Source organism: Phyllostomus discolor, chromosome 3 (assembly GCF_004126475.2).
Source record: "Phyllostomus discolor isolate MPI-MPIP mPhyDis1 chromosome 3, mPhyDis1.pri.v3, whole genome shotgun sequence".
NCBI lineage: Eukaryota > Metazoa > Chordata > Mammalia > Chiroptera > Phyllostomidae > Phyllostomus > Phyllostomus discolor.
This window is the reverse complement of record NC_040905.2, coordinates 98,917,793-98,937,947: the sequence shown is the minus strand read 5'-3', so window position 1 is coordinate 98,937,947 and position 20,155 is coordinate 98,917,793. Positions and strand designations below refer to the sequence as shown.

Here is a 20,155-nt window from a genome sequence, read left to right as displayed (position 1 = left end):
GTATTTCTTGCTGGTAGGAAATTTCTTGATTTGCTTTCTTCTTTGAACTTTTATATCTGACTTGATTTTATATAATTACAAATTATTTTTAGAAAAACAATAGTCATTGTAATATTTTTAAAATTAAGTAGTCATTAAGACTGAGTTACAGGAAATATTATTCAAAACCTCTTATGTATTGAACATTCTGCGCCTATTAGTTTATCTAATCAACATATAACTCATCAAAGTAGGAATTACAGTCTTCATTTTCCAGAAAAGGAAACAGGCCCATGAGTAAATACTCATCTTTTAGAGTCATGCAGCTAGCAAGGGCAGGGTCAGAACTTTGCCTGACGCCAGTGCCAATGTCTCTCCTACCAGCCTGCCTCCTGCTAGTTTTATCAAGTTCAACACCCCCACCCCCACTGGGTGCCCATGAGTGTTCAAACACACATTTCTGGGATACTCCACCTGCTTAGGCCAGGAACTTGTGATGACAAGCCAAATGCAATACTTGTTTCCTGACCAAAGCTGTTACTCAATATCTGTGTGATTTGGGAAATAGTTGCTGATTATGACCTGATAAGGGTCATACTTATACCTTAAGAGAAGTAGTAATTCCAGAATCTCCTGAACTATGTGGGAGGGTTTGAGGTTCAGATATATCTAGCCCTTTGTGATGCTGTGTTGGAAGGTGATTGAAGTGCAAAGTGCTGTTGACTCATGGTCATCTCCTTATATTTTCATTAATAATGATACTTTGTACTGCTTTAGTGTTTGTTTTAAGAAGGCTTCAAAAGCCTGAGGAAGCGTATCAATTTCTAGGCATTCAGATATGTCTTTCACAATTAATGTTAATATATATCATTAGGAATCTACTTTTTTAGTTATAGAGTGTGTGTATATATGCAAAAGTAGGTTTCCAGTTGTGAGTACATGAAACAGTTTATTCTTGCATTATTATTTGTTAATTATTTTATTATTTATTTGTATTATAACTGTAAACCTACTTTTGCCCTATTTTTGCCACACACACACACTGTATGACTCAAAAAGTAAATTCTTAATAATAGATGAAAAGTAAATGGCAATAAATGTGTCACCCATGTTTCCAAGGCCATGCTAATGCTAGCCAGAAGGTGAAAATTGAACCCAGAATCATAGTCCTAAGACAATGTCTTTGGCTTTGCTCCTACCCCACTCAAACTCTAGGATCTCCATCTCCTATAAATCTCTAAGCTGCCCAGGGTGTGTGTCACGTGTGTTCTTAGCTATCCTCCTGGATCTTCCTCTGATGTGGAGTGTCTCCTGGCATTGTTGGGGCCCAATGTAGGAATGACTGTTGGGGCCCCAGGACCATGGCCCACCTGGGGCCCTGTTGTTGCCTTAGGACTACACAAAGCTAGTCCTCCTTCCACTTGTCCCTTTATACCTTTGTTTCCACAGGACAGTCAGTGTGGTGTATGTGAATCAGAGCACATAAATCCCTGTCCCCAAGCCCTACAGTCCCATCCCACCACACATCCTGAGTGGCTCATCATGGCCTCCAAAACCCTGTATGGTCCAGCCTGGTGTGCCTTTCCAGCATCTCTGCTGGAGGATGAAGACAGGAACAGATCAAGCAGACCTCTCAGAATCACTTTTCCCTCGACCCTGGCTCATCACTCATGAGCCAGGCATGTGCGCCTTGGTGCTCTTTCCTCCGATGAGTCCCTTATTAATAGACTGTGAAGGCCCTGCATCAATCCCTCAGGTGCCAACAGGTGAGTTGCTGGAGGGCATTAATTTCCTCATCATCTTCAACATTTCCTAATAAAGTCACATTAAGTAAAGTCTCTCCAATCTAAGCAAAAAGAGTATGTTGGCTATGCAAACACAGATTCAAAACAAGTCAGATAGTTGCAAACCCTTTCACACTCTACTACCCCAACCCAATGTCTGCCTCTAAGTCTTCTGAGGTAGAGACTCTGAAGCTGTTACTAGTGAAAACTGCTATGGAAAAAAAGTGAAAAAAGGACTGCGGGGTCTTGGACAGAAGTCTCCAACTTCAACTGGAAAAGTAAGAGAAGGTAGTACAGGTGAGGTAGTTTTTTATTTATTGATGAGAGAGAGAGAGAGAAAGAAAGAGAAAGGATCCTGGTGGCCAGGGCAGGTGAGGTAGTTTTTAAGCCAAGTTTTAATGTCAAATAGTTATCATGAGGGTTTTGTATGACAAGCTAAACTGTTCCTTTGTCCAATTAATTAGTGATATCCAATACCCATAGTAGGCAAATGCTCCTAAGGAGGTTCCAAAATAACTATTGAGATGTGGAAAAAAACACTAGAACTTATATTTATATTTACCTTACCAATATTCATTTATCTTTCTGTACATATTTTATTATATTTATAATTTTTAAGTAGAGAAACTACACATATTGTGACTGTATGCTCAAAAACATTTTACTTATTTATTCTTTTAATTTATTTTTAGACAGAGGTGGGGGGCGAGGAGAAAGAGAGCCAGAGAAACATCAGTGTGTGGTTGCCTCTCACACACCCCTCACTGGGGACCTGGCCCACAACCCAGGCATGTGCCCTGACTGGGAATCGAACCAGCAACCCTTTGGTTCACAGGCCCATGCTCAATCCACTGAGCTATACCAACCAGGGCCTCAAAAATATTTTAACAATGGGGTATAAGAACAAAGTTTGGAGACCACTATTATAAACAACAGGAACCCATTTGAAGAATTAAGCTGGGGAACAGATCAGATTTTAGTAAAATCACTCTAAAGTGATCACTAGTAACACTAGTAACACTAGTTTTCACTAGTTTTGGCATTTTACTGTAGGCTAGGAGCTATCTGAACCCTCCAAGCAAAGCTTGAACTGAAGCAGTAGGAGTAGGAATGGAGCAGGGAAGGGGGTAAAAACAAAGGGAAGGGAGGTTGAGAAACGCTCAGTAGATGGAATTGACTTGGCCTGGTGATCAGAATATGGGACAGCAGGGGAACAAAAGTTTCAGATGACTCTCAGGTTTCTAAGTGTATGGGACTGAGTGGAACCAGAATAAAGAGGCACATAGGAAGCAAGAGCTGGAGACTGGAAAAGCGGCCAGTGTGATAGGAGTATGGCAACAGGAGCGCATCCGCAGGAAGAAAAACTTCCTCTTGTAACGTCTCCCCACCTCCCCAGTACCCTCTACTTACAAAGCTGAACGTCATACCAGCTAGTGAAGAAAACATATTTAAAGGAACCATTTTTATTTTTGCAGACCAGGCAATAAAGAATTGTAACCGAACGCAGGTCTGGCTGTCTGATGCTTTGAGAGCCAGTACTCTAGAAGCAGGTGCTGACATAAAGGAAAATGGTTTTATTCAGGGTGCTGGCAACCTGGAAGATGGGAGACTCTTATCTCAAAATTCATCTTAGCACCTCAGGCATCCTGTAGTTTATATAGGGGAACCATGGGAAGAAGGGAACTAAAGAATTTCTGGCAATGTGCAGTTTCTTAGCTCTGCTCTTGAGTGATGTCGATGTTATCTCCTCTGTTCATCATCATATAGTTTCATCACTCCATCTGCAGTTTTACTCCTGATATCTGGGAATGGAATATGCAGGCACTGATTCTCCTGGTTCTTTTTTTCATATAATACCAAAGGATTTTATTCTATTTTAATTTTATTATTTTACTGTTGTTCTATTACAATTGTCCCAATTTTCCCCCACCCTGCTGCTCTCCCCTGCCTTGCCCACCCACTGCTTCCACAGTCGATCCCCACCTGTTACAGAACAGATGGGGGGGGTTGAATGATATAAAAGACCCCCCTTTTTCTCCGGGGGTTCTCTCTCATACTAGGTTCACTTTGCCTGCCGCCAGAGGAAAGACGTCTCTCAATGCCAGAGATTGGTGAAAAGAAAAGGAATTATTCTTTATTTAACAGTTATATAGACTAAAGTTTTTAGAATACCTGCAAACACACACAGTCCTTCCTTCTCCCTCTGCTCAGTCTGGGGTACTGTATCTCAGAAAAGAAGTAAAGTCTATGACTCAGGCTCTTGGCATTATCCACATGGCAAAAGGGAGCACTTCCAAAGCTGCATGTCCTGACTCTTGCCCAAGCCAAGTGGTCCCCGAAAAGACGGCAAATGACTGCTGTGCTTGGGTTTAAATTCTTGCACCAGTTTTCCTCTGCGTCCCCATTTATGGCTCCTCCCACAATTGGCCATAGTTGCTAGCATTCCAGGTGGGTGTGGCCCTGTGGTATGGAGTCAATCACCTCCAAGCTCTTCTGGGCCCCATTACAAATCCCTGGTTGGTCCCCCCTCCCCTCTTGGCTGCACCCTGTTATACAGCCTGTTGTCCATGTCCATAGGTCATCCATACATGTTCCTTGACTAGACCCTTGCCCTCCTCTCCACCATTATCCTCCCATCCCCCCACCCCCTGTCACTGTCAGTCTCCCTTGTTTCCATGCCTCTGGCTCTATTTTGCTCATTTGTTTATTTTGTTCACTAGATTCCTATTATAGGTGAGATCATATGATATTTGTCTTTCATCTCTCGGTTTATTTCACTTAGCATAATGCTCTTCAGTTCCATCCATGCTGTTGAGAAGGGTAGGAGTTCTTTCTTTCTGCTGTGTAGTATTCCATTGTGTAAATGTTCCACAGTTTTTTGATCCATTCATTTACTGATGGGTACTTAGGCTCTTTCCAGCACTTGGCTATTGAAAATAACGCTGCTGTGGTTCTGAAACGAGTCCCTGATGTTTGCTCAATTTCTTGTGGTCAGGGTCATTCCTTGGTTAAGCGGGAGCTGCAACTGCTGATGTACACAAAACGCTTATATGGAAAATTTAAATACATGAATCTTCTATGAGTTTGTTAGTACATTTTATTCTAATTCCATTTCATAGTAAATCAGGGTAGTATAACATTTTTATTCCCTGTTATGATTTTGCACTGTTAATTCTTCTTCCATATCCATGGATCTGTGAATGTCCTCTGAACCTTCTGGGGGAATGAAAAACCTGAGCCTATTGCAAAACAAAATTTCATAAGTTAAAAGCAGATAGATTTTTTTAGAGGTACCTGTTGAGCAGTTACAATTTTTCCAGCATGGAAAAAATAACCCATAAAGAGCTTCAAAACAATAAAGAGCTTCAAGCATTATAAAGAAAAAAATGGTTAAACCTAAATTAAATTCCTCCTAATATGGACTTGAGTCTTTGTGTTATCCATGAAAATAGACTCACAAACAAATCTCTAGTTCCCTCCAAAAGAGAGATGTTGTGGTCTAATGTTTGTTTGTTCTTTTGAAAGATTTCATGTATTTTTCATAGAGAGGAGAAGGTAAAGGGAAAGAGAGGGAGAGGCATTAATGTTCAAGAGAAACATTGATTGGTTGCCTCTCGCACTTGCTCCAGTTGGGGACCAGGCCTGCAACCCAAGCATGTGCCCTGACTGGGAATTGAACTGGCAACCCCTCACTTTGCTGGACAATGTTCAACCAACTGAGCCACACTAGTCAGGGCTGGCCCAATGTTTGTTGAAGCCAGGAAGCTTGTTGACTGATTTTGGTGATGCTTGTTTCTACCTGAGTTGAGGTGGCAATGTAACTACAAAAAGAGAAGTGGATGGTCATACAAACTCCTCCTTGTTCTGCTAGTATGTAGTCTAAGGCAATTCAATGATCTAAGACAGCATTAGCTAGGGAGTCCAGAGATTTCTGAATATTAGCAAGGGAGCTGACAGTTTTATTGGCTATGGTGGATAAAGCCTTGGAGAGATTCTGAAGTACATTCTATTGTTCAGTTATTTCCTACCAGGGTAATAGAGTACATCTAAAGAAATATTTGTCATTATGTGTGATTTCTCTGGGGAGATCTCAGGCCATTCAGGTGAGTATTGATTGCTCACCCTGGAGTCCCAGCTGCCAAACAGTTTTTCTTACTTGCTTATACGTCTCAGGAGGGAACAGTTCTCTTCTGGGTTCCCTTGAACAGGTTAAAAGCATCTGGAGTTGGAGTGCATATTCCGGTGGGACCTGCAGATAAAGCTGCTGCCTTTCAGAAAAGGTTATTTGAGCAGGCAATTTACAGAGTAAGTCCAGCCCCAGCAGATGAATGCGACATTCAGGCAAACAAAGGAGGCTGTGTGATAACTTAAGATCTCTGAGTTGACATTCTAAAAGCTGGAGGGAGGCTTGTTGCTGCATTTGTCTCATTACCCCTATGACTGAGACTCTTGTGGGGTTTTTATTATTATTTAGTGAATTTGGGCTTCAGTACAGTGTACATGGCTCCCATATCTATTAAAAATTGATCAATTTGTTCCCCACTGTCAATTGTATCTGAGGCTCCTTTGGGGAAATAATGACAAGTCAGGAGGTGTCTAGAGGAGCCCCTGGGCCCCCTCACCCATCACCTGAGTCACCATTCCATTTCACCAAAAGGTAAAAAAATTGCAATAATTTATTCTGTCCCATAGTCAATTTTGTTCATGTTGGTTATTAGCCAGTATTTCTATAAACCCAGTTATTCCATAGAATTCTAGTAATCTTCATCCAGTTCAAAAATATGATCTGAAAATTTACTCTCAGAAATGTAACTTAAAGTAAGTTACAGTCCTTTCCACGGATTTTTCTGAAGATGTAACATATTTGTAAATGCATCAAACAAGGGTAAAACAATGACTGTTTCTAAATGACAAAAACTTAATAGAAAAAAACTTAATAGCAGTGCTATTTACAATAGCCAACTGCTGGAAACAGCCTAAGTGCCCATCAGTAAATGAATGGATCAAAAATCTTTGGTACATTTACACAATGGAATACTATGCAACAGAACAAAGGAAGGAACTCCTACCTTTTGCGACAACATGGATGGAACTGGAGAGTATTATACCAAGTGAAATAAGCCAGTCAGAGAAAGACAAATACCATATGATCTCACCTATAAGAAGAATCTAATGAAAAAACTAAACTAATGAATACAATAGAACCAGAAGCATGGAAATATGGAACAGACTGAAAATGACCAGAGGGGAGAGGGGAAAGTGATAATGGTGGAAAGGGAAGGAACTAGAGAAAGAACAGTATGAATGGCCCACAGATATGGATAACAGTGTGGGAATTCATTGTGGGAGGAGGGGATGAGAGGGGCAGAGGAGAGTAATGGGGGAAAACTTGGGACAACTGTAATAGAATAACAATAAAAATATTAAAAGCCAATTAATGTAAACCTTAGAATTACCAATAAATATTTTGTATTAAACCAAAAAGTCCCTTAAAACTACATAATCATAGATCTGATTATAATGCAATTGACAAAGGAATTTGATTTCATGTAACATTTTTTAAAAGGTTTTATTTATTTATTTTTAGAGAGAGTGGAAGGGAAAGAGAAAGAGATGGAGAGAAACATTGAAGTGTGAGAGAAACATCTGTTGGCTACCTCTTGCAGGCCTCCAACTGTGGACTTGGCCCACAACCCAGGCATGTGCCCTAACTGGGAAATGAACTGGCAGTCCTTTGGTTTGCAGGCTGGTGCTCAATCCACTGAGCCATACCAGCCAGACAGTAACAACATTTTAAGGTAACAATCAGAATTACAAATGAAAGTACATCAGAACTTTGTTGATTCTTGGAAATTTTTATATACTCTCTGGAGTGTCCATTTTAATAATAAAACTATGTGTATACAAATAGAACATAGTTATTATTTCTTTATTTGACAAAGCTTCCCTTGTACTTTAAGCACACCAAATAAGCCTAATTTGTTAAAAATTTCTTCTACATAAAGAGAAAGAACAAATCCCCATGGCATTCCAGGGACTCCTTGGAATGACCAAACCCAATTTTAGGTCATGGACAAGTCACTTAAAATTTAAACACAGAAAATGTTGTCAAAAATATACATTACTATGAAACAATATTAAATTATTTATTTACCCAAAGTGACAATAAAAATAAGAAACATAAATAAGGCCAGCAAAGCTCTAGTTCTTATAATAAAGAAATGGGTTTTTAAGCAATCAAGTACCTGATTAACACAATACAACACATAACTATTTTTTTTAAATTACAGAATCTTTGCTTTCTAGGCAGATACAGGAATTTTTTTCCCTTTTAACAGATGCAAAAAGAGCCAAAAAAATTCTGTATTAGTTTACTTTTGATATTTAGACCCATGTACCTAATTAAATTCACTATTCAGTTTACCATATTTTACCATGTATTATACACACTTTTTTGACCAAATTTTTGAGGGAAAAAATAAGGATGCACATTATACTTGGGTAGTACTAATTCTCACATACAATGCAAATTATACATGAGAATCAACACTAAAATGTGAGTGTGCATCATGCACAGCAAAATATGGTAACTATATAATTTTCTTTCAAGGTCTCTCTTTAAAAACCTTCTTCAATTGGCACAAACTCTTTGCAATGCCCATAATCTTTTTGCAATTTACAGTCCCTTTTAGTTTGCTTCTAATCAATTCACTCAGAAATAACCAACTTTAGAACAAATTATTTTCTTTTTCTTCAAGTGTTTCCTTATTTTATACTTTCTATTATCAAACCATATAATTTATTTCCAACTTAATTAGAATTCTTAATTGTTAGAAACCTTGACTTTAATGACCACTAAAAATAAGTAATTAACATTCTTTACAATGATACTGTTATTAATCTATTTCATAACTTTAGAAACAGGTGTTTTTCCATTAGCAGACACACTCATATTTTCAAGAGACATACTTGAAATAAAGTATAAGATATATTCATTAACAGAGCCAAAGCAGGTAAACACAGATCAATTAATATTTTAGTATGCTGGTATTTTTCAAATATTTATCTTATAATTATATTTTATTGATTATGCTATTATAGTTGTCCCAATTTTCCTCTTTTGCCCCCTCCACCCAGCAACTCCACTCCCTGAGGAAATCCCCCCACCATAGTTCATGTCCATGGGTTGTGCTATAGGTTCTTTGGCTACTCCGTTTCCTATACTGTACTTTACATCCCCATGGCTATTTGGTGACTACCTATTTGTACTTCTTAATCTCCTCACCCCTTCACCCATTCCCCTGCACCCCTCGTCCCATCTGGCACCATCAAAATGCTCTCCATATCCATGATTCTGTTTCTGTTCTTCTTGTTTGCCTAGTTTGTTTTTGAGACTCATCTGTTGATAGATATGTATTTGTTGCCACTTTATTGTTCATAGTTTTGATCTTCTGTTTCTTAAATAAGTTCCTTTAATATTTCATGTAATAATAGTTTGGTGATGATGAACTCCTTAGTTTTACCTTATCTGGGAAACTCTTTATCTGCCCTTTGCTTCTAAATGATAGCTTTGCTGGGTAGAACTATTTTGGATGTAGGTCCCTGCTTTTCATCACTTTGAATATTTCTTGCCAATCCCTTCTAGCCTGCAACATTTCTTCTGAGGAATCAGCTGACAGACAGTCTTATAGAATTCCCCTGTAGGTAACTGACTGCTTTTCTCTTGCTGCTTTTAAGAGTCTCTCTTTTTCTTTAACCTTTGGCATTTTGATTATGATTTGTTTTGAACTGGGCCTCTGCATCCATCTTTTTTGGGACTCTCTGTTCTTCCTGGACTTGCATGTATGTCTCCTGCACCAAATTAGGGAAAATTTCTTTCATTATATTTTCAAATGGACTTCAAATTTCTTGCTGTTTCTCTTCTCCTTCTGGTACCCCTATGATGCAAATGTTGGAATGCTTAAAGTTGTCCCAGAGGCTGCTTACACTATCCTCATTTTTTAAAGTATATTTTATTGATTATAATATTACAGTTATCCTAATTTTTTCTACCCTCTATCCCACTCTTCCCTGCACCCCCTCCCATCCCCTAGCATTCCCCTCCCCACTTAGTTCATGTCCATGGGTTATACATATAAGTTCTTTGGCTTCTCCATTTCCTTTACTATCCTTAACCGTCCCATGTCTATTTTGTATCTACCATTTATGCTCCCCATCCCCCTTCTCTCCCTCCCTCTCCTGACTGATAACCCTCCATGTGATCTCCATTTCTGTGATTCTGTTCCTGTTCTATTTGCTTGCTTAGTTTTTGTTTTTGTTTTTTAGGGTCAATTGTTGATAGTTGTGAGTTTGTTGTCATTTTACTGTTCATAGTTTTTGATCTTCTTCTTTTTCTTAGATAAGTTGCTTTAACATTTCGTATAATGAGGGCTTGGTGATGATGAACCCCTTTAACTTCATCTTATCTGGGAAGCACTTTATCTGCCCCTCCATTCTAAATGATAGCTTTGCTGGATAGAGTCATCTTGATGTAGGTCCTTGTCTTTCATCATTTCAAATACTTCTTTCCAGCCCCTTCTTGCCTGTAAGCTTTCTTTTGAAAAATCTGCTGATAGCCTTATTTGAATTCCTTTCTAGGTAACTGTCTCCTTTTCTCTTGCTGCTTTTAATATTCTCTCCTTATCTTTAATTTTGGGTAACATAATTATGTGTCTTGGTGTGTTCCTCTTTGTGTCCAATTTCTCTGAGGCTCTGTGCTTCCTGGACTTCCTGGAAGTCTATTCCCTTTGCCAGATTGGGGGGAAGTTTTCTTTCATTATTTTTTCAAATAATTTTTCAATTTCTTGCTTTTCCTCTTCTCCTTCTGGCACCTCTATGATTCAGATGCTGGAGCATTTAAAGTTGTCCCAGAGGTTCCTAAGCCTCTCCTCATTTTTTGAATTGTTGTTTCTTCATTCTGTTTCAGTAGGATATTTATTTCTTCCCTTTATTCCAAATTGTTCATTTGAGTCCTGGTTTCCTTCTCTTCATTGTTGATTCTCTGTATATTTTTCTTTATTTTGCTTTGCATAACCTTTATTTCTTCCTTCATTTTGCGACTGAACACACTCAATTATGTGAGCATCCTGATTACCAGTGTTTTAAACTCTACTTCAGATAGGTTGTCTATCTCCTCATCTCTTAGTTCTTCTGAAGTTTTGATCTGTTCTTTCATTTGGGCCACATTTTTTTTTTTGTCTCGGTATACCAGTCTCAATGAATGTTTCTTTAATTCCTTGGTTGTTGGACTTTCATGCAGTTTGATTTTCTGGCAGTTCTGGTTGTTTGGTTTTTAAATTGGTTGTTATCCTTCTTTTGGTTGTGTAAGGTAGTGAAACATTTCTGCCTACACCTCCATCTTGGCTGGACTGCTGTTTATATCCTTGTTTTTTATTTTAAATTCTGTTTTCTTCTTGTTGTTCTTATTGTTTTTTGTTTCCTTGTGTTCCATGTCATTGCTTTGATTCTCAGCTTCATCCATTCTATTGTGATTTTTCTGTAAATTGTCCTTTATATTAATTAGTGTATCCATAATTTCTGACTGGACCTTTTTTATGCTGCTGAGGTCCTCACCAAGTTCCTTGAGCATCCTTATAACCAGTGTTGTGAACTTTTCATCTGATAGATTGCTTATCTCCATTTTATTTAGCTCTGTTTCTGGAGTTTGATCTGTTCTTTCAATGGGCCATGTTTGTCTCCTCATTTTGACAGCCTCCCTTTGTTTGTTTCTATGTATTAGGTAGACCTGCTTTGACTCTGTGTCTTGATAGTGTGGCCTAATGTAGTAGATGTCCTGTAGGGTGTGGCACAGACTCATCTATCACCCCAGCTAGGTAGTCAAGATGCACCCTTCATGTGGGAAAAGTATGCCTTACTCTTGTAGTGAGCCTTGGCTGTTGTTGGCAGATCAATGGCAGGAATTTACCCAGCCAGTCAGGTGCAAGGACTGGCTGTGACCAATAACCATGAACTGTGCCCTCCTTTGAGGATCAGCTGTGCAGGCAGGGGCTGGGTGGTGCAGCTCCAATGTTGTCTGTAGTTGTCTACTGGGTGTGCAGGCTTTGGGATTTCCCAGGTGGTGCAGGCCAAGGTAGCTCCCACCTGTGTTCTGCCTGAGGTCACCCTGCATATACTATATAGCAGTCTGAAATGTCTGCTACTTGTGCTGGGTATGGAGATTCCCAGGGGAAGCCAAATGTGAATGTAGGCTGGCTGCTGCTATTGTCTTGTCTGGGGCTCACTGAGTCCAGCTGTTGTTTGTTTGAGAGGATTTAGGAAGTTGTGAAGCATGAGCCAAGACCAGCCACTCATAAGGAAAAGCAACTTGGGTGGGTCTGTAAGTAGGATGTGGCAGAGTCTCTGATGATCTCCAGAGTGGTGGCAAACAGTGTCAGCCAGGTTGATGGAGTCTCAGATATGGCACCAGCTTGCCAGGTCTGTGGGCAGAGGGTTTAGAAAAGGCACTGTGGCCTCTGCTCTCCTTGATGCCATACACATCAGGTTCTCCCTGTATGCCACTGTTACCTTTCCAGATACTGCACCGGTGCTGGAGCTGAGAGGGAGTGAGTCTGAGTAGGTGAGTCCATGTGTGTGCTCCTTAAGAGGAACTGTTTGGTGCTCTAGCAGTTTCTCCTACCGACTCAATCCCTGCTGGATTTTGTAGCCAGCAGTTATGAGGGCTTATCTTCCTGGCAGTGGAACCCTGGGTTGGGGGGCTGGTGTGGGGCTGGGAGTCCTCATTTCTAATATATTCCTCTCAAATTTTTATCTACCACACATGGGTGAGAGACTAGCCTGTTCCACGTCTGTGCCCCTCCTACCAGTTTGGATGAGTATGGTTTCTTTAATTCTGTAGTTGTCAGACTTCCATTCAACTCTATTTTTGATGGTTCTGAGTGATGGTTATTCTATGTTTTAGTTGTAATTTTGATGTGATTGTGTGAGGAGGTGAGCTGTGGTTACCTCTGTCACCATCTTGACCAGAAATCCAGGTATTGCATGTTTTAAAAATTCTTGCAGCATACCAGTTAAAAATTGCTGTCTGCTGCTCAACTTCTGGTATCCACAATGTCATCCCGTCACATGCTTCTAAGAATAGAATGCCCATGACTTCCAAGGCTAGGTCATACAAGTGATTGGCTTCACCTGGCTCTCTTTCCTGGGATAGTTGCTCTTGGAACCCATTTGCCATTCCTTAAGTGAGCGCAGATCACATTGACAGGTTATGTGTAAGTGTTGCACCTGACAGCCCCACTGAGATCCCCACAGAGAGCCCATTTTAGCCACCAGATATTTGAGTGAGAGAACCTTGAGATGACTCCAGCCCCAGTCACTGTTTAAAGGGAGTGATTAAAAACTTAAGAGACCTTGAGCAAGTACCATCTACTTGAGTCCAGTCAGCCTCCAGAATTGTGAAAAGCATACAAGTGCTATTATTTTACACCACTCAGCTTAGGGTAGTTTGTTACATAGCAATAGATAATTGATACATAAAATGATTTTTTAAAAGATTTTATTTATTTATTTTTAGAGAGGGAAGGGAGGGAGAAAGAGAGAGAGAGAGAGAAACACCAATGTGCGGTTGCTGGGGGCCATGGCCTGCAACCCAGGCATGTGCCCTGACTGGGAATAGAACCTGTGACACTTTGGTTCACAGCCCACGCTCAATCCACTGAGCTACACCAGCAAGGGCTTCATAAAGTGATTTTCAGACATAAATGATATTATGTCACTCACCCATTGACATTTAATAGTTTAGTCTTATGATTAAAATAAAATAAAAACCAAATCCTAGCATGATCTAGCCTTGCCTGCCATCTTCTAACATTTCCCTCTTGCTCATTGTGCTCCAGCCACATGGACTTATTTTTCTGCTCCTGATAACACCAAGTATTTTTTTCTTCTCAGGACCTTTGCACACGCTCTTCCCTGCATGAAATGTACTTTCTATACCTCTTGCCAAGGCTTGATTTTTCTCACCTTTCAGGTCTCAGCTCAAGAACTACCTCTACAGGGGATTTCATTCTTATCTGGTCTAAAGAAAGAACTTATTCTCCTTCCTGTCACATTGCCCTGCTTAGCTTCCCCAGAGAAGATATCACACTAAAAAATTAGCTTGCTATTCATTTTTTAAAATTGTTTTTCTTCTCCCCAAATTGTAACATAAGCTTCATATGGCAAGAGTCTCATCTTGTTTTTTGTCAAAACCTAATATAGTAGTTGGTACATAGAAGGCACACAATGAATGTCATTAGAATAAACAAGCATCAAAGGTGGGAGATTTTGTGATTTTCCACCTTTGTATCAAAATCCTACCTAACATTGAACTGTTCTGTCTTAGGGCATTTCCTATTATGAAATCTGAACTAATTAAAAGGGAATAACCTTTTGTTGGTTGTCATCACTCTTTATTCCCTCATTCATTTGTTTATTCACTCATGAAGTACAAGATTCCTTCTCTTAGAAGGTAGGGATAAACAAGCAATACACATTAAAAATATAATGTAATATTAGGATGTCATAAATCTATGGAGAAAAATAAAGCAAGGAAAGGGGATACAGAGTGACAGGAGACTGTTTGACATGAAATGGCCTCTCCGAGGAGGTGACTTGAGCAAAGACTTGAATGAAATGAAAAAGAGAGCCAACGAAGGTCCGAGAGTATTGTAGCGGAGAGATCAAGTGTAAAGTCCCTGAGAAAGGAGTATGCCTGGTGTGTTTGAGAAGCAACAGAGAGGTCAGCATGGCTACAGCAGAAGAGAGAGGCAGGAGATGAGGTCAAGAGGCAACATGGGTGCCAGTTGGGAGGTTTCTGAGCTCTTAGACACGTCTTTGGTCTTTATTCTAAGAACTATAGAGGACTGCTGGAGGGTTGGGAATTGAGGAGTAATTGATCTTTGTTTTAAAGAACATTTCACTTGCTCATCAAGAAACTAGACATGAAGGGGTAAGAGAGGGAAGAGGACAACTGGTGAGGAACTATTGCATCAACTTCTTTTGATCACTGCAGGCCAAGTTTTGGGCAAATACAGCCAAGCCCAGATCCTTTCATCGCCACATTCAGTGCCTGTGGAGGCTCAGTGGGGTTTGGCTATGGAGGCTTCTTGGGAAATTCTTGGCCCCTCAAAATCAACATCTTGATTCATTCCTTTGCTATTGGAGACAGTGGTCTGTCTCTCTTCATGTGTCTGTTCCATTTGATTGCGAACAGAATGGAGTGTATTGCTCAGGTGGTCACACAAACAGAAATCATTGTCACAGGCTCACAGTAGATGTGTCTTACTTGTGACTCAGAATGGCTCTTCAGCAGCATTGGGCTTCTAAATAATGAAAATTCCCCAAACACCTCTTTTCCCACATTTAAAAATGAAATCCGCACTCTGAAAGGGAGAAAAAAATGGGGAAAGGAGAAGGCTAAAAAACCAACCAGGCTTGCCTATATAAAACCACTAAGTCCTATCCCTGAATGATTTGGCTCAGTGGGTTGGGCGTCATCCTGCAAAATGAGAGGTTGCTGGGCCAGATTTCTGGTAAGGGCACATGCCTGGGTTTCAAAGCCAGGTCCCCAGCTGGGGGCAAACTGATCGATGTTTCTCTACCTCTTTTTCTCTTTCTCTTCCTTCTCTCTAAAAATAAATGAATAAAATCTTTAAAAAAACCCACTAAATCCCTTAAAATTAGTTTTACTTCTACTGATATTTCTAACTGAGCTTTTTGTTTTTGGCTTCTTTTAATTATGTATGTTTTTTAAAGTTTCCAAAGGTATTTGAATTGTTCCCCTTCCCAGTAAATTCAAACATTAAGTGTCTCTTCTATTATTGAGTGAAGCAAATATTTTATACTTGGGGAACCATTTCTTAATGATTGCATTATATAAAGGAATGAACAAGACAGGTGGCAAGGCAGAAGAGGGTGTCACCATGGCTGTCCCTCTGCTAATTGCCCACCTCCTCAGTCCCCTCCTCCCCCAGGACTGCTCTCCCAGCCTGCCTGATAAGTGGCACAGTGGGAAAAAGAAAGGATTACCGAATGGAATATCCAAAAAGCATAATTGTTGTCTTCATGGAGTTCACTAACTTTATCTAATTGTTTAGCTATACAATTAATTCAATGTCCATTGTCTGAAGGCTTCTTTTTTAAATATATTTTATTGAATACGTTATTACAGTTGTCCCATTTCCCCCCCTTGATTCCCCTGCACCCCACCTCCCTCCCACATTCCCCCAGCCTCCTTAGTTCTGTCCATGGATCTTACATATAAGTTCTTTGGCTTCTGTATTTCCTATACTATTCTTAACCTCCCTCTGTCTATTTTGTACCTACCATTTATGCTTCTTATTCCCTGTACCTTTTCCCCCATTCTTCCCTCTTCCCCTCTTCACTGATAACCCTCCATGTAATCTCCATTTCTGTAGTTCTGTTCCTATTCTAGTTGTTTCCTTAGTTTATTTTCATTTTTTTTTGGGGGGGGGTTAGGTTCAATTGTTGATAGTTGTGAGTTTGTTGTCATTTTACTGTTCATAGTTTTGATCTTTTTCTTAAATAAGTCCCTTTAACATTTCATATAATAAGGGCTTGGTGATGATGAACTCCTTTAATTTTATCTTATTTGGGAAGCTCTTTTATCTGTCCTTCTATTCTAAATGATAGCTTTGCTGGATAGAATAATCTTGGATGTAGGTCCTTGCCTTTGATGATTTTGAATACTTCTTTCTAGCCCCTTCTTGCCTGCAAAATTTCTTTTGAGAAATCAGCTGATAGCCTTATGAGGACTCCTTTGAAGTTACTATCTCCTTTTCTCTTGCTGTTTTTAAGATTCTCTCCTTCTCCATAATCTTGGGTAATGTAATTATGACGTGCTTTGGTATTGCTTCCTTGGGTCCAACTTCTTTGGGACTCTCTGAACTTCCCAGACTTCCTGGAAGCCTATTTCCATTACCAGATTGGGGGACTTCTCTTCATTATGTTTTCAATTTCTTGGTCTTCCTCTTCTCCTTCTGGCACCCCTATGATTTGGATGTTGGAATGTTTAAAGTTGCCCTGGAGGTTTCTAAGCCCCTCCTCATTTTTTGAATTCTTGTTTCTTCATTCTATTCTGGTTGAATGTTTATTTCTTCCTTTTGCTCCAAATTGTTGATTTGAGTACTGGTTTCCTTCCCTTCACTGTTGGTTCCTTATACATTTTCCTTTATTTCACTTTTCGTAGCCTTCAAATCTTCCTCTATTTTGCGACCAAATATTCAAATATCTAAATACTCAAATATTTCTGTGAGCATCCTGGTTTGAACTGTGTTTTGAACTGTGCTTTGAACTGTGCATCTGATAGATTGGCTATCTCTTCATTGCTTAGTTGTGTTCTTTCTGGCGCTTTGATCTGTTCTTTCATTTGGGACTTTTTTTTTTTTTGTCTTGGTGAGCCTGTTATGTAGTAAGGACAGAGCCTTAGGTATTTGCCAGGACAGGGTGACCCATGTTGTTGTGTTAAGCAATGCACCTAGGCATTGCCTCTGGAACAATGCCTCTTGCTCAGCTCTCGGCTGACTTTCAGTCACTTCCTCCACTACCCACAAGCAAATTGGGCCCTTCTGGTGCTGATTCCTGGGTGGGTGGGTTTGTGTACATTCTAGGACCCTGTGAGTCTCTCCAATGAACTCTCTCGTGAGGCTGGGAGTTTCTACCACCACCTCAAGCCCCACAGGTTTTTTTCAGTCAGATGTTTTATTTTTATTTTGCTTTTTTTCTTTTATATCTTATTTTATGGCTAAAACCAGCACATTTTATTATCTTAGAGATGTAGCCATCAGAAGTCCAAAATTATTTTCACTGACCTAAAGTCCTATCAATAGTGTAGCATTTCTTTGTGGAGACTAGATAGAATCCTTTTTTTTCTTGCCTTTTCCAGCTCCTACAGGCCACACTACATTCCTTGGTACATGACCCTTCCATCTTCAAAGCTAGCAGCAGTGTAACATCTCTACCCGCCTCTCACTTTGACCCTCCTGACTCCTTCTTCCACTTTATAGGACCCTGTGATTACACTGGGCCCACCTCAGTTATCCATGATGATCTCCTTATCTCAAAATCATTAATAATTTCTGCAAAAGCCCCTTTTACCATGTAAGGTCACATATTCATGGGTTCTGAAGTTGAAGATGTGGACATCTTTAGGGGGTGATTTTTTTTGCCCACATCAGGGAGGTGAACACAGGAAAAGGCTGCGAGGGGAAGGAGAGGTCAGCTCTGGATAGGTGGAGCCTCAGGTGCCTGTGGGACCTCCAGGGGAGCTGTCCCTTGGCTTCCATTTATTCACCAAACATTAAGCACCTCCCATGATTTAGTCACTGGGGAATATAAAGGTGAATACTCTATTTCATTGGTCTTAAGATACTTGCTTTTTACTTTTGAACATTTCTTTTGTTGTTGTTTTTTTAACATTTTTTTATTGTTGTCCAAGTACAGTTTTCTCCCTTTTCCTCCTGCCCCTCCCACCACCCCAGCCCTCCCCACCTCCCTCCCTTGTTTCCACGCCCCCTACCTTGTTATTGTCCATGTGTCCTTTATAATTGCTTCTGCAAACCCTTCACCCTTTTCCCCTATAATCCCCTCCCCTCTCCCCTCTGGTCACTGTCAGTCTGCTCTCAATTTCAATGTCTTTGAAACACCAACCCAAAAGAACCTATGCACCCCAGTGTTCACAGCAACACAATTTACAATGGCCAAGGGCCGGAAGCAACTTTTGAACATTTCTGAACTCAGAATGCATCTTTTAATCAATGACATATAGGTTGGGTTTTCTTTCTAAATGACATGAAGTAAACCGTCTTGCAACCAAAGGCATCTTGGAGTAAGTGAAAGCTTTGTTTGGTTTAGCACTAGAGTGGGTCTATTACAGGAGTTGGAGACCTCACTAGAACACCAAGTAATCCCACCCCACCCATCTTCCTTAGTTCCTGGCCTGGCTCCTCATACTCCAGGGCTCCCTGGTATCCCTCAGCACTGGTGCTTAGCTCTCCTTTAATTGACAAACTCCACCAGAGCCCTGGTCACACACATGATCAGCTGTGCTACCACAGTGTGATCTAGGGACTGGCCCCTCCCCAGGTACAACCTTAGTCACAGGAGTCAGGCCTTATGTTTCTCCACCTTGCTGAACACTGGAAACACCTGGGAGTTTTTAAAATGCCCAACCTCCAGGCCACTACCTATACTGGGGGAGTCAAACGCATTTTCACCAGGGCCCATGTCAGCCTCACGGTTGCCTTCAAAGGGTCAAAGTAATTTTAGTACTGTATAAATGTACTACTCCTTAACTGTTAAGGAGTTGAAATTACATTCGGCCCTTTGAAGGCAACTGTGAGGCTGATGTGGGCCCCGGTGAAAATGAGTTTGACACCCCTGACCTAGACCAATCATTCAGATTCTCTAAGGAGTAATTTTATAGCTCCCCATGAGATTCCAGTGAAGAGCCAATGTGGAAAAGTGGAGGAATCAACCTAACTTGGTGCCCAAGTGAGGAGAGGACTAGGGCAGCACTAGCGGGATGGGGTGGTGGTGGTATCAAGTCCAGACTATACAATTATACCTGTCTGCCTCCCTCTTCACCATTCATACCCTGTAACTGAATTCCTGGGAGGGGACCAACCAAGTTATGTCAGTTCCTTCAAGGCACTAGCCCTGTGCTAAGCACACTGTGGGAGCCCAGGAAATATAAGCTTTAGGACCTCAAACACCTGGCAGAAAAGACCTGGTACCAAGAAATGTCTGGAAAAGGAGCCCCTTGGGTCTGGGCCAGCCCTCTGATTCACTGTGTAACCTCCAGTGAGGCAATACCCCTCTTAGTGCCTGTTCATTGGTTAGTTGCTCCAGATGGCCTTGAAGGGTCCTCCAAGTGCCAGTGCTGAGTCTTCACTTCACTTAAAGAGCTTGAGACAGTGGGGAGCCAGTGAATACCAAGCTTCTTGCTCACACCCAACAGATGTCCCAGCCTTCAAGGCCTAAAGTCTCCACTTCTGGGGTTCTATGCTGTACTGGCTGCAAAGACAGAGACTCCGAGGTCCTAAAAGCTAAAGACCTAAGAACAGCAAAACAGAAACTTCCAGTATTGGAAAATGATGTGTGAATGAAAGGATTTTTAGATGGTGAGCAGAGTCTGGGTGGGGAATCCACAAACCATCTGACAGCCCTGGCTCTGCCCCTAGGAGTGGCAAACAAAGATGAGATGGTTCAAGGGACCAGAAACTCCCAAAGAAGAACTTCAGGAGGAAACACTCAAGGACAGAGGCAAACCCAAAGGGACTGAGGAGGTCCCTGGCCTCTGGCCATCAGCACAGCCAAGGACCTAATATACAACTAAA

The 20,155-nt window shown here is 40.7% G+C and overlaps 1 long non-coding RNA gene across 1 annotated transcript; it reads right to left on the bottom strand.

Annotated features, from left to right (window-relative positions):
• Positions 1-18,533: 18,533 nt before the first annotated feature.
• On the bottom strand, positions 18,534-19,353 carry LOC118499556. The gene is made up of 2 exons (XR_004902051.1): positions 19,202-19,353; positions 18,534-19,003 (listed from the first exon to the last, which is right to left on the bottom strand). It is a non-coding gene; the product is annotated as an uncharacterized LOC118499556 (long non-coding RNA).
• Between the last annotated feature and the right edge of the window lie 802 nt (positions 19,354-20,155).